Raw genomic sequence first — 12,666 nt, forward strand, 5'->3', positions numbered from 1 at the left:
CTAAATTACCGCATGAAATCACAATATATCTTGTAATTTGTTTATTGGCAAAAACATTTTTGTCATAATCTTTTTTTTGTAATATTTCAACTTCTCATTAAATTATTTTCGTTCAGTAATATTCTTACAATGTTCTTATAATAATCTAACTTTATTCTCATAAATATGAACTTCATTCTAGCAATAGTTTTTACTAGAGATGTCCCATCCCGATCTATCGGGTCCGATCACGTAATTTTCAAAGTATCGGAATCGGCAAAAAAATATCGGCCATGCCTTTTTTTAGTATATATATATATTTTTTTTAATTAAATCGTTTTCTAATTGTATTTAACGTTACAGACATAATATGTTACACTCATCCAGAGTCTTTAGTTTAGGCTTAAGGTAGGGTTATCAAATTTATCCCGATAACGGCGGTAATTAATTTTTTTTTTTTAAATGTATCACGTTAAAATATTTAACGCAATTAATGCATGCACTGCACGACCCACTCACGCATTGTCGCGCTCAATCTGCAATGGCGCCGTTTTACCTATATAGAGAGATTAAAGGCAGCGTAAAATGAGTAGAGTGAATTTTGGCAGCCTTTGGAGCCTTTTTTTAATTGGCTAAAGCCTTACAATCCCTGTCCCTACGATTAGAAATATCATGGGAAGCAATGTGGGGAAGCAAGGTAGCAATTGATCTTTTTCTTAACACCTTATGTTATTTCCCAATGCAGAGAAAATATATCAATTGGTAGCACTACGCACAGCCATGGTTCCACTTCCCATCATGCATTTGGGCATGGCTACAGTATCATTTACTGAAAGCTCAACAAATACACTAGATGGCAATATTTAGTCACAATATACAAGGTCACAAGTCTTTCTATCCGTGGATCCCTCTCACAGAAAGAATGTTAATAATGTAAATGCCATCTTGAGGATTTATTGTCATAATAAACAAATGCAGTATTTATTACTGTATGTTGAATGTATATATTCGTCCGAGTTTTATTCATTTTTTTCTTAATGCATTGCCAAAATGTATATGATCGGGAAAAATTATCGGGAATGATTGGAATTGAATCGGGAGATTAAAAAAAAGCAATCGGATCGGGAAATATCGGCAGATACTCAAACTAAAATAATCGGGATCGGATCGGGAGCAAAAAAACATGATCGGAGCAACCCTAGTTTTTACCCATTTCTTCTTACCCTTTTTCTTTTATGATTACCATTTTTCTTGTGAAAAGTCACATTTCATGAAATTACTTTTTCACATGTTCATTTTAGGCCTGTATAGTAACTAGGAGTGGGAACCTCTTGGTACCTCACGATAAGATACGGTTTGCGATACAAAACTCACGATAACGGTGATCTGACGATATGGCGATACAATGATTATCGATACATTGTTCAGGAAATCATTCTTGGATATTTTAAAAACACTAGAGTTTATCACTAGTAGACATCCAATCCATTTGAACTGGAAAGGTGGCAGCGAATGAATGAATATTCATCCCTCCCACTTCAAATGGATTGAACGTCCATGGCCGTCAGTAGCAGCCAGTGCCAGGCAAATAGGTGATTTTGGGCCATTTTGGGTCATTTACCTGTTGATTTTAAGTTACTTCCTGTTGATTTTGGGGTATTTTATGGGTCACTTCCTGTTCATTTTGTGTTACAGAACAGGAAGTGACCTGGGAATCACCCAAATAAATAGGCAGTGACTCACACTCAACAGGAAATGACCTATAAATGCCCTGAAAATCTGACAGAATGACAATGCTCTGGTGAAGGCAGCCTGAGAGTTAACTGAGACACTATTATGGTGGAAGATTTTGGTAGCAATTTGTTGGTTCCTTTTTTTTTTTTTTTTTTTTTTTTAAAAAGACATTGACACCTTTTTAAAATGATATCTTGATTCTTGCTGGAGCATATCGATAACCTTTTGGGATACAAAGTATCACGATATATCACCATTTCGATATTTTGTCACACCCCTAATAGTAACTCAGTCATGATTTATGATTTCAATGTAAAATATGTTTCATTAAATCTCATACAGTTTAACTTGGTTTCACGACATTTTCTAAACTACACGAATATTCATTTGATATCACACTCTAAGAACACGCAAAACATACTTAACTATGTTCGAATATTCCATTCTAGGCGAAGGGAAACAAAAATCCTGAGGCTGTCTACTCGAGACAAAGTAAAAGACGACAGTAAGAAAACATTTGAGTAAAAGAAAAAGGGACTTTTAATGGGAAAGCTAAGGATCTGCACGCCAAAAAAGTAAAAGCAGTGAAAGATATAGACTGCATGCAAACAAGTGGTCTCCATCAAGCACTAGTGGAGCTGATAAGCCACTTTCCACCTGCCTCAAAGAGGACCTCTTTATAAGGCCTTCTGATGGGGTGGGGGAAGACTCTGGAACATCCCCAAAAATAGCCTGATGTGATCTTGTCCGGGTTGTGACTCTGCATTAGGACATACCAGGCTCTAACTGCTAATCAAGTGGTATGTTTGTAAGGCTAATTAGCGTTGTAAGGTTAGTTCTTGCAACAACCAGGAACGCACATTCATCAGACACTGGTCACACTTTTAAAAACGGACAAAATAAAAGGGCTAATACTCAAATTTCAGTGTCAGCTCATTCGCCACTGATGGCAAAAAACATCCAATCCATTTTAAATGGGAGGACTGGCAATGAATGTTTCAGTGCCATTGACGGCAATAAACGCCCAATCCATATTAACTCATTGTTTGCCATTGACAGTATAAAGTTACTCACATAGAGTGCAGGGCTCTGTCTGACACTGTATCCATGGGGGCTCACGTTAAGCCAAAATTGTCATACGATGACGTTCATTCACTCATTTCAGTCTTGATGTGATGGTATGTACAATCCGTGTCCTTTGACCACATGACTGAATAATGCCGACATCAGCGCGAGCTCAAATAGTAACAGCGCCCATCTACAAACCGAGCGTGTGCTCATGAATGAACAGAAAACTGAAATTTCCTACATCAACCAAACATTCACTGGTATAGCCACAGGTGATATTCATTAGGTGGCAGAGGGACAGTGACACACCCACACCCAAGCATACTCTCATTAACCCTTCAAGACAAGTGGTGCTCAGATTCCTGTATCCGATTCCAATCGGATTTCTCGTCAAATCTGATTTCTAGAGCTGCCTGTTCACAATATTTTATGCAAGTATCCAAATCAAGGCCTATTCAGACCGGGCCACATTATTGACTAGCCTGACAGGTTGCAGTGGCAATGGAGGCGTCATTCAGCATAGAGTGGCGTCACGGACAGTCAAAACCCATTTGAGCTGTTCATCTTGTCCATATCTGAAATACAGCTTTCTCCCGTATGTGTTTTCAATCACTCTCACAAAAACAGATTTCTGTGCTTTGTGACTGTTCAGGCTACAAAAAGCCAGCAATTTTTAGTGTAGATGGGCTAAATATTGGATTTTAGCTGTCAATCTGAACAAGGCCTAACAGCCGGCGAGCGATACATGTTTAATCCAATTGAACAATTATTCATTCACGGCCAGGCCTCCCAGTTGAAATGGATTGGACGTATATACCGGTATACAGTGCCTTGCCGAAGTATTCGCCCCCCTTGAACCTTGCAACCTTTCGCCACATTTCAGGCTTCAAACAAAGATATAAAATTTTAATTTTTTGTCAAGAATCAACAACAAGTGGGACACAATCGTGAAGTGGAACAAAATTTATTGGATAATTTAAACTTTTTTAACAAATAAAAAACTGAAAAGTGGGGCGTGCAATATTATTCGGCCCCCTTGCGTTAATACTTTGTAGCGCCACCTTTTGCTCCAATTACAGCTGCAAGTCGCTTGGGGTATGTTTCTATCAGTTTTGGACATCGAGAGACTGACATTCTTGCCCATTCTTCCTTGCAAAACAGCTCGAGCTCAGTGAGGTTGGATGGAGAGTGTTTGTGAACAGCAGTCTTCAGCTCTTTCCACAGATTCTCAATTGGATTCAGGTCTGGACTTTGACTTGGCCATTCTAACACCTGGATACGTTTATTTTTGAACCATTCCATTGTAGATTTGGCTTTATGTTTTGGATCATTGTCCTGTTGCAAGATAAATCTCCGTCCCAGTCTCAGGTCTTGTGCAGATACCAACAGGTTTTCTTCCAGAATGTTCCTATATTTGGCTGCATCCATCTTCCCGTCAATTTTAACCATCTTCCCTGTCCCTGCTGAAGAAAAGCAGGCCCAAACCATGATGCTGCCACCACCATGTTTGACACTGGGGATGGTGTGTTCAGGGTGATGAGCTGTGTTGCTTTTACGCCAAACATATCGTTTTGCATTGTGGCCAAAAAGTTCAATTTTGGTTTCATCTGACCAGAGCACCTTCTTCCACATGTTTGGTGTGTCTCCCAGGTGGCTTGTGGCAAACTTTAAACGAGACTTTTTATGGATATCTTTGAGAAATGGCTTTCTTCTCGCCACTCTTCCATAAAGGCCAGATTTGTGCAGTGTACGACTGATCGTTGTCCTATGGACACTCTCCCACCTCAGCTGTAGATCTCTGCAGTTCATCCAGAGTGATCATGGGCCTCTTGGCTGCATCTCTGATCAGTTTTCTCCTTGTTTGAGAAGAAAGTTTGGAAGGACGGCCGGGACTTGGTAGATTTGCAGTGGTCTGATGCTCCTTCCATTTCAATATGATGGCTTGCACAGTGCTCCTTGAGATGTTTAAAGCTTGGGAAATCTTTTTGTATCCAAATCCGGCTTTAAACTTCTCCACAACAGTATCTCGGACCTGCCTGGTGTGTTCCTTGATTTTCATAATGCTCTCTGCACCTTAAACAGAACCCTGAGACTATCACAGAGCAGGTGCATTTATACGGAGACTTGATTACACACAGGTGGATTCTATTTATCATCATCGGTCATTTAGGACAACATTGGATCATTCAGAGATCCTCACTGAACTTCTGGAGTGAGTTTGCTGCACTGAAAGTAAAGGGGCCGAATAATATTGCACGCCCCACTTTTCAGTTTTTTATTTGTTAAAAAAGTTTAAATTATCCAATAAATGTTGTTCCACTTCACGATTGTGTCCCACTTGTTGTTGATTCTTGACAAAAAAATTAAATTTCATATCTTTATGTTTGAAGCCTGAAATGTGGCGAAAGGTTGCAAGATTCAAGGGGGCCGAATACTTTTGCAAGGCACTGTATATATCAGGGGTCGGCAACCTATGACACGCGTGTCAGCACTGGCACGCGAAGGGTTAACCAGTGACACGCGAGGGCATGGAAAAAAAAAAAAAAAAAAAAAAAATGCGTGTTATGTTCATTGTCGGTTGTATCTTTATCACTTGCTCAAGCGCCCCATCTTGTGGCCGTTTTATTTATTGGTTCTAAAACAGTAGAAGAAAAATGCAAATAGGAAGTTCTTCAAATGGGATTCAGTGTGTTACATGGCAGCTCCACTCTCACAACTTGAGTGGCATTTGTGTTCTTTAGAGCAACGTCTGTGAGTATTTTGTTGTCAAATTGAGAATTACACTCTTTATATCGTCTTTAGGTTGCATGTTTGAGGGGAAATGTGTTTGATATTTCTAATTAAGAACTACTGAATACAGGCTAATTGTGTTTGCATATATGGATGGCATTTTTGTTATTTGCAGCATTGTTGCTGATTGCATGTATTTTTTCATTGTTTTAGTTTCATAAAAAAGAAAAGAGACACATAAAGGATTACTGAAAACATCCGGAGTGTGAACCTTTTCATGTTTAGCTGTTTGGATAGCGGAAGCGAGCCCATTTACAATGTGCCTTTTTACCGGAAATTAAGGCATTTTCAGTTGCGTGCCCTGTTATTTAGGGGCTTTACGGGACCGCCCCTCTCACCCACTCTGCCTGTGGCGTTATATGTGAGCAATAATTGATTTTGAGCACACCTCCAGCTCTTCCCCAATTTCTCGACTCCTGCGCTTGTCGGATTTTTTTTCTCTGCGCGTTTAATTCAGCCCACGCTACTAACATGTCACGAAGCCGACCAGTCAGAGAGCTGGCGGAAGTACACTGTGTTACCAATTGCACTTTTTGGTTATTGCAACTCTGCACCGTAGGGTGTAGTGGACAGGCGATTAACGTGGCTTGTTGTCGTCGATTCGCCCGGTGCTTATTACTTCAGAGAGGTGGTGATGTGTATAAAAACACAGTGACACGTTGGATGGTATTTTGCTGGAGACTTTTATTAACAAAACTAAAACCAGCATGGGACACAGCCACGTGTCATGGCGCTCTTCGCACAACTCTCTCTCAACACCTTGCTCCCTGCCTCTCTTTTTCTTACGCTTAACTAGTAAGCTGGTCATACTGTAGGGGACAGCGGCCCCTTGGGGGTGCCGGTAACAACTGGTTGGCTGGTTACTTCCGCTTGCTCTGTGCATTATGCCTCGGGAGCGTTGTGTGTGTGTCGCATAACAAGTGTCAAACGCAACTACGAGACGAAACATGAAATTCATGGAAAACAGGGCCAGGGATCACATTAAGGTAGTCATCTTTTGTATTTGTTATATAAAATCTAAAATTGTGCATAGAATTCACTGTTAGTGAAAAAGACAAAGTACTCGCCTGACTTTGAAGGTTAAAACAGCCCGCTCTGTACTGTGAGAGACCTGCACTGAGAATCACGCTTGTTCCCCTTTTCTTGCTGGGTTGTGTGTGTGTGATATGTTTACATAAGATGATGCTCAAGTTTTGATATTTTCTACAATATACTTTTATTTTTTAGTTATTTGTTAAAGAAGAATGGTAGTTGTAAGATTTCAACGTATGTTCATGTTGTTTTCTTTGGAGTAAAATTACAGCTCTGTTGGATATAAAAATTCGGATGTGCGTCATTAATCTTGGTGTGGCACACTGATTGACAAGAAAATTTGAAAGTGGCACGCCACACCAAAAAGGTTGCTGACCCCTGGTATATATATATATATATATATATATATATATACACACATATACAGTGGGGAGAACAAGTATTTGATACACTGCCAATGGGTTTTCCCATTGACTGTGTATCAAATACTTGTTCTCCCCACTGTATATGCATATACGTATATACATACATATACGTATATATACACGTATATATACATACATATACGTATATATACACACATATATATACATACATATACATATATATACACACATATATATACATACATATACATATATATATACACACATATATAGATATATATGTATATATATACACACATCCATATATATACATATATATGTGTATATATGTATATATACGCACACATACATATATATATATTTTTTTATACTTTGGTAAAATAGTACAAAAACATCTTATATGTATCGCTTTCCAATGCTAAATCTGAATAAATACATTGATCACTTTTTTTTTGGGGGGGGGGGGGGGGGGGGTGCTCTACTTCGCGGTTTTTCACTTATTGCAGTGGGTTCTGGTCCCCATTAACCACGAAAAATGAGGGATCACTGTAATGTTTTCCTGTTGAGTGTGTATTATCACCAAGTCTGCGTTGTCCTTGTAGACGCTACAATATGTGCTCGTCTATCAATGTTCATTTAAAATAGTTGGAAACTTTTATTTATTTATTTTTGGGGGGGATTTTTTTTTTTTTTTTAACAGACGTCGAATAAAACTAGACGAAAATAGTCTTGAGTTTTCGTTAACAAAAACTAGGCAAAAAAAACCCAGTTTAAGATGACTCAAATATGACTAAAACTATTAAGTATTATTGTCCAAAGACTAAGACGAAAATCAAAAGGGCTGTCAAAAACAACACTGGTTCCGAGTTAGCCAGTATAGAGCATGCACACTCTTCAGTAGGCATGATTTCTCCATGCATTTTTGGTACATAAAAAATAGCTAATACCTTAGGGACGGTATGACGGAAAAATTTTGCGGTTTTGAAACCTTGACGTTTTCACACCACGGTATGCCTGGAAACCCGTAATAAGCACATGCCTACTCTTCAGTTGTGCTTTTGGTGTGTCTGAGCTGATTAAACATTTAGGGAGTAAGCTGAGTGGTCATAGTTCATTTTGAACTTGTTATATTAGTTGCATGGCAGGACACTACTTAAAACACTGTCTGCATTGTTAATAATGGTTTATTACATCAACAATTTGTTCAAACAATGTATCATTTATCATTGTATATTAGTTTTATTTCTAATTTAAATTGGAGAAATTCATCCTCAACTGGAACAGATTATGGGTGGTCTGGCATCCTGGAACAGATCGGGATTGACCTCAGAGGTTCCAATTTAAGTGCATTATGGAAAAGATGCTTACAGTACCAAAAAGATGTGCAAAATACGGCTTAGCACAAGAAAGAAGAAGATTGTATTTCACCTTCTGAAAACATTGGCTAGGTTTTAAGTTTCCACGTAACAGCCGATGATGCCTGAATCCAGATTGACGGATCACAGTGGAAACGCAGCTGCAGGGGTATGGAAAACAGTCTTTACATTCAAGTTGGCAGGTGGGTTTTTCACTTTCAGGCCAGACACTGTGTCAAAGGAGTGAATTATGAGAGGATGAAAAAAAAGGTGCTCATTGTTCCGTTGTTTAACTCTTTAAGGGCAACATATAACTTTTGTGTGACTTCATAGGTGACAGATATGATTACTGCTCGTACAGTATGAAAGGCAGTTAAGATGACCAACTCAGCACAGTGCACATGACATAATGATATCTCCATGAACAATTGTCAGTCTTCTCCAAACATTGCAAGGATTTGCCATTATGAATACTGAACTGGTTCAGCATTGACGATTACCCGCGTCGGAAAATAATTCAGAGCACACTCACACCATAGGATCAGGGCCAGCCCAGGCCATTTGGGGGCCCTAAGCAAAATAATGCAAAGGGGTCCATATTTTTGGGCCACCATTTCGTCACAGTGTACTGTGAAACCCATACATGCAATCCAACCCATACGTCCATATTTTGTATAGTAATCAAATTTTGTTGCACTGCATACTTCAAACTTCTCACCCTAAATGATTGTCAGTACTTACAGTAGATAGCGCCAACCCTTTTTATAAAAGAGGAAAGAAAGAAGTTAAGGAAGAACTTGTATTTTTTTAAGCTTGTAATCAAGTATTAAAACTCACAAAAGTCAAATAAAGCAAACTGTAGTAAACAAAATAGAATATAAATTAAACAATTGCCAGATTGGGGGCCCTAAGCAGCTGCATAGTCTGCGTACAGGCTGGGCGGGCCCTGCATAGGATAATGGCTCAAAACATTCAACAATTGGGTCGTTACTAGGTTATTATTAAGGAATAATATAACTAAAATGTGCGTGTGTGTGTGCATGTGTATACAAGTGAATGGGAGAATAAATGATATAGGGTGTCACGCTCTTATATCATTGCATTTATTGTAATATAAGGACAATAAACTATTCTATAAAAATATAAATAATAATAAATAAATAAAAATTCTTGTCTTTATCAATTTATTTCAGTAGTTTTTGGGGTTTATTTCAGCTGTATTTATTACAGTTTTACAGCTGCAATTTTTAATGTTTCGCAAGATATACTCCAATTAAAAACAACTAAAACTGATTAAAACTAAAATGAAGCAGTTCAACAAAAACTAACATATTGAATTTTAAAAACTTAAGTTAAAACAAATTACATTTTTTATTTGTCCAACTGTGTCTTTGTCCCATGCTGAACTCATTCAGTACAATTTACAGTGATGGATGTCCAATTCATTTGAACTGGGAAGGGTGGCAGTAATCATTCACTGCAGGCATCATTTCACCGGATGGGTTACTACTTAGTTCTTTATTGGGTTTCCTCAACAGAATGATGTTGACAAACAGTATTTAGAACAAATCGACTATGGAAGGGGTCCCTAAACTACGGCCCGCCCCTCATCAATTTTTTAAATTATATATTAAGGCTGGGACTTTAACGCATTAATTTCGATTAATTAATTATAAAGCTTTTAACGCGTTAAAAATTTTAACGCAATTAATTGTTTCAGTTCTATTTGTCCGCATGCGGAACCTTCCTACTCATGTGTTTCTGGTACGCCGGTAAATCTGATGCACACAAACAAACGCTAACAGCAGCAGTGATGGGAGGCGACATTTTATTTGGACAGTTAGGGGCTAGTTTTCCCCTATAAAACGCATCCTGATGGGACAATGGACAAGAGCATTGTTTTGTGCAAGCTGCCGACGCGGCCGCGCGCCTTCCTCGTCCCCCTCTTCCCGCCCGCCCTTTAACCAGGGCGCGGCGGCGGCGAGGGTCCCGGCGCGGTCGGCTTGGCGGTCATGGTTGCACCCGGCGGGCTGCCTCGGCCGGTGCTTGTGCAAGCTGCTATTCGATGACGAAAAGCAGACCAAAGAAGACCGATTGAAGTCTGTCGAGTATGTTGGTTTGACACGGGACCACTGGACTTTCTTGAGCAATTCTGACTATCTCGGAGTGACCGCACATACAATACAAGTTGTCAACAATGAATGGCATTTGGCGTCTTTCGTCCTGACTGTGCAAAAAGCCAACGACAGACGCTAAACAGTAAACTGTGCAGACCAGTTTTTTTTCGGTAGCTGAGTCCTGGGAGATTGAACGAAAAGTCACAACAATTGGTACGGATTGTTGAATAACTTAATGTTGAAGTGTTGCACTTTTTTATTTTCTTGCAGTTTAATTATCAGTGTTTACATTTCACTATTTGAAAGAAAATATTTGGCAATATTTTATGCCTCATAGTTTTATCTTGTAACTACTGAAAAGTAGTTATGTATACAGTTAAAAAACAGTAACTATCTAAAGAAAAATGTTTTCAAAGAACATAAATAATCCGGGTGCCTGAAACACTTTAAACCTGAATAGCTGTATGAGCACTTTGACCAATTGTATGCTGATGACATTACATATTAACAGTAATAAATTTGTTGTTAAGCTCAAAAAGGCTTTTTTTATTGAGAACACGATTTGTTTTGTCAATATATGGTTTTCAATTAGAATGCGATTAATTTCGATTAATTAATTACAGACCCTGTAATTAACTCGATTAAAAATTTTAATCGAGTCCCACCACTAATATATATATATATATATATATATATATATATATATATATATATATATATATATATATATATATATATATATATATATACACACACAGTGCCTTGCAAAAGTATTCGGCCCCCTTGAACCTTGCAACCTTTCGCCACATTTCAGGCTTCAAACATAAAGATATAAAATTTAAATATTTGTGTCAAGAATCAACAACAAGTGGGACACAATCGTGAAGTGGAACAAAATTTATTGGATAATTTGAACTTTTTTAACAAATAAAAAACTGAAAAGTGGGGCGTGCAATATTATTCGGCCCCCTTGCATTAATACTTTGTACCGCCACCTTTTGCTCCAATTACAGCTGCAAGTCACTTGGGGTATGTTTCTATCAGTTTTGCACATCGAGAGACTGACATTCTTGCCCATTCTTCCTTGCAAAACAGCTCGAGCTCAGTGAGGTTGGATGGAGAGTGTTTGTGAACAGCAGTCTTCAGCTCTTTCCACAGATTCTCGATTGGATTCAGGTCTGGACTTTGACTTGGCCATTCTAACACCTGGATACTTTTATTTTTGAACCATTCCATTGTAGATTTGGCTTTATGTTTTGGATCATTGTCCTGTTGGAAGATAAATCTCCGTCCCAGTCTCAGGTCTTGTGCAGATACCAACAGGTTTTCTTCCAGAATATTCCTGTATTTGGCTGCATCCATCTTCCCGTCAATTTTAACCATCTTCCCTGTCCCTGCTGAAGAAAAGCAGGCCCAAACCATGATGCTGCCACCACCATGTTTGACAGTGGGGATGGTGTGTTCAGGGTGATGAGCTGTGTTGCTTTTACGCCAAACATATCGTTTTGCATTGTGGCCAAAAAGTTCAATTTTGGTTTCATCTGACCAGAGCACCTTCTTCCACATGTTTGGTGTGTGTCCCAGGTGGCTTGTGGCAAACTTTAACCGAGACTTTTTATGGATATCTTTGAGAAATGGCTTTCTTCTTGCCACTCTTTCATAAAGGCCAGATTTGTGCAGTGTACGACTGATTGTTGTCCTATGGACAGAGTCTCCCACCTCAGCTGTAGATCTCTGCAGTTCATCCAGAGTGATCATGGGCCTCTTGGCTGCATCTCTGATCAGTTTTCTCCTTGTTTGAGAAGAAAGTTTGGAAGGACGGCCGGGTCTTGGTAGATTTGTAGTGGTCTGATGCTCCTTCCATTCCAATATGATGGCTTGCACAGTGCTCCTTGAGATGTTTAAAGCTTGGGAAATCTTTTTGTATCCAAATCCGGCTTTAAACTTCTCCACAACAGTATCTCGGACCTGCCTGGTGTGTTCCTTGGTTTTCATAATGCTCTCTGCACCTTAAACAGAACCCTGAGACTATCACAGAGCAGGTGCATTTATACGGAGACTTGATTACACACAGGTGGATTCTATTTATCATCATCGGTCATTTAGGACAACATTGGATCATTCAGAGATTTTCACTGAACTTCTGTAGTGAGTTTGCTGCACTGAAAGTAAAGGGGCCGAATAATATTGCACGCCCCACTTTTT

At 38.9% G+C, this 12,666-nt stretch overlaps 1 long non-coding RNA gene across 1 annotated transcript in view; it reads right to left on the reverse strand.

Moving 5' to 3' along the window:
• LOC130905945 (uncharacterized) overlaps nt 1-3,566 on the reverse strand; it is a 55,298-nt gene extending 51,732 nt beyond the window's left edge. Inside the window, exon 1 of the long non-coding RNA XR_009061174.1 lies at nt 2,788-3,566. This is a non-coding gene — a long non-coding RNA (uncharacterized LOC130905945). The remainder of the gene's footprint in view (nt 1-2,787) is intronic.
• Between the last annotated feature and the right edge of the window lie 9,100 nt (nt 3,567-12,666).

Source organism: Corythoichthys intestinalis, chromosome 17 (assembly GCF_030265065.1).
Source record: "Corythoichthys intestinalis isolate RoL2023-P3 chromosome 17, ASM3026506v1, whole genome shotgun sequence".
Taxonomy (NCBI): domain Eukaryota; kingdom Metazoa; phylum Chordata; class Actinopteri; order Syngnathiformes; family Syngnathidae; genus Corythoichthys; species Corythoichthys intestinalis.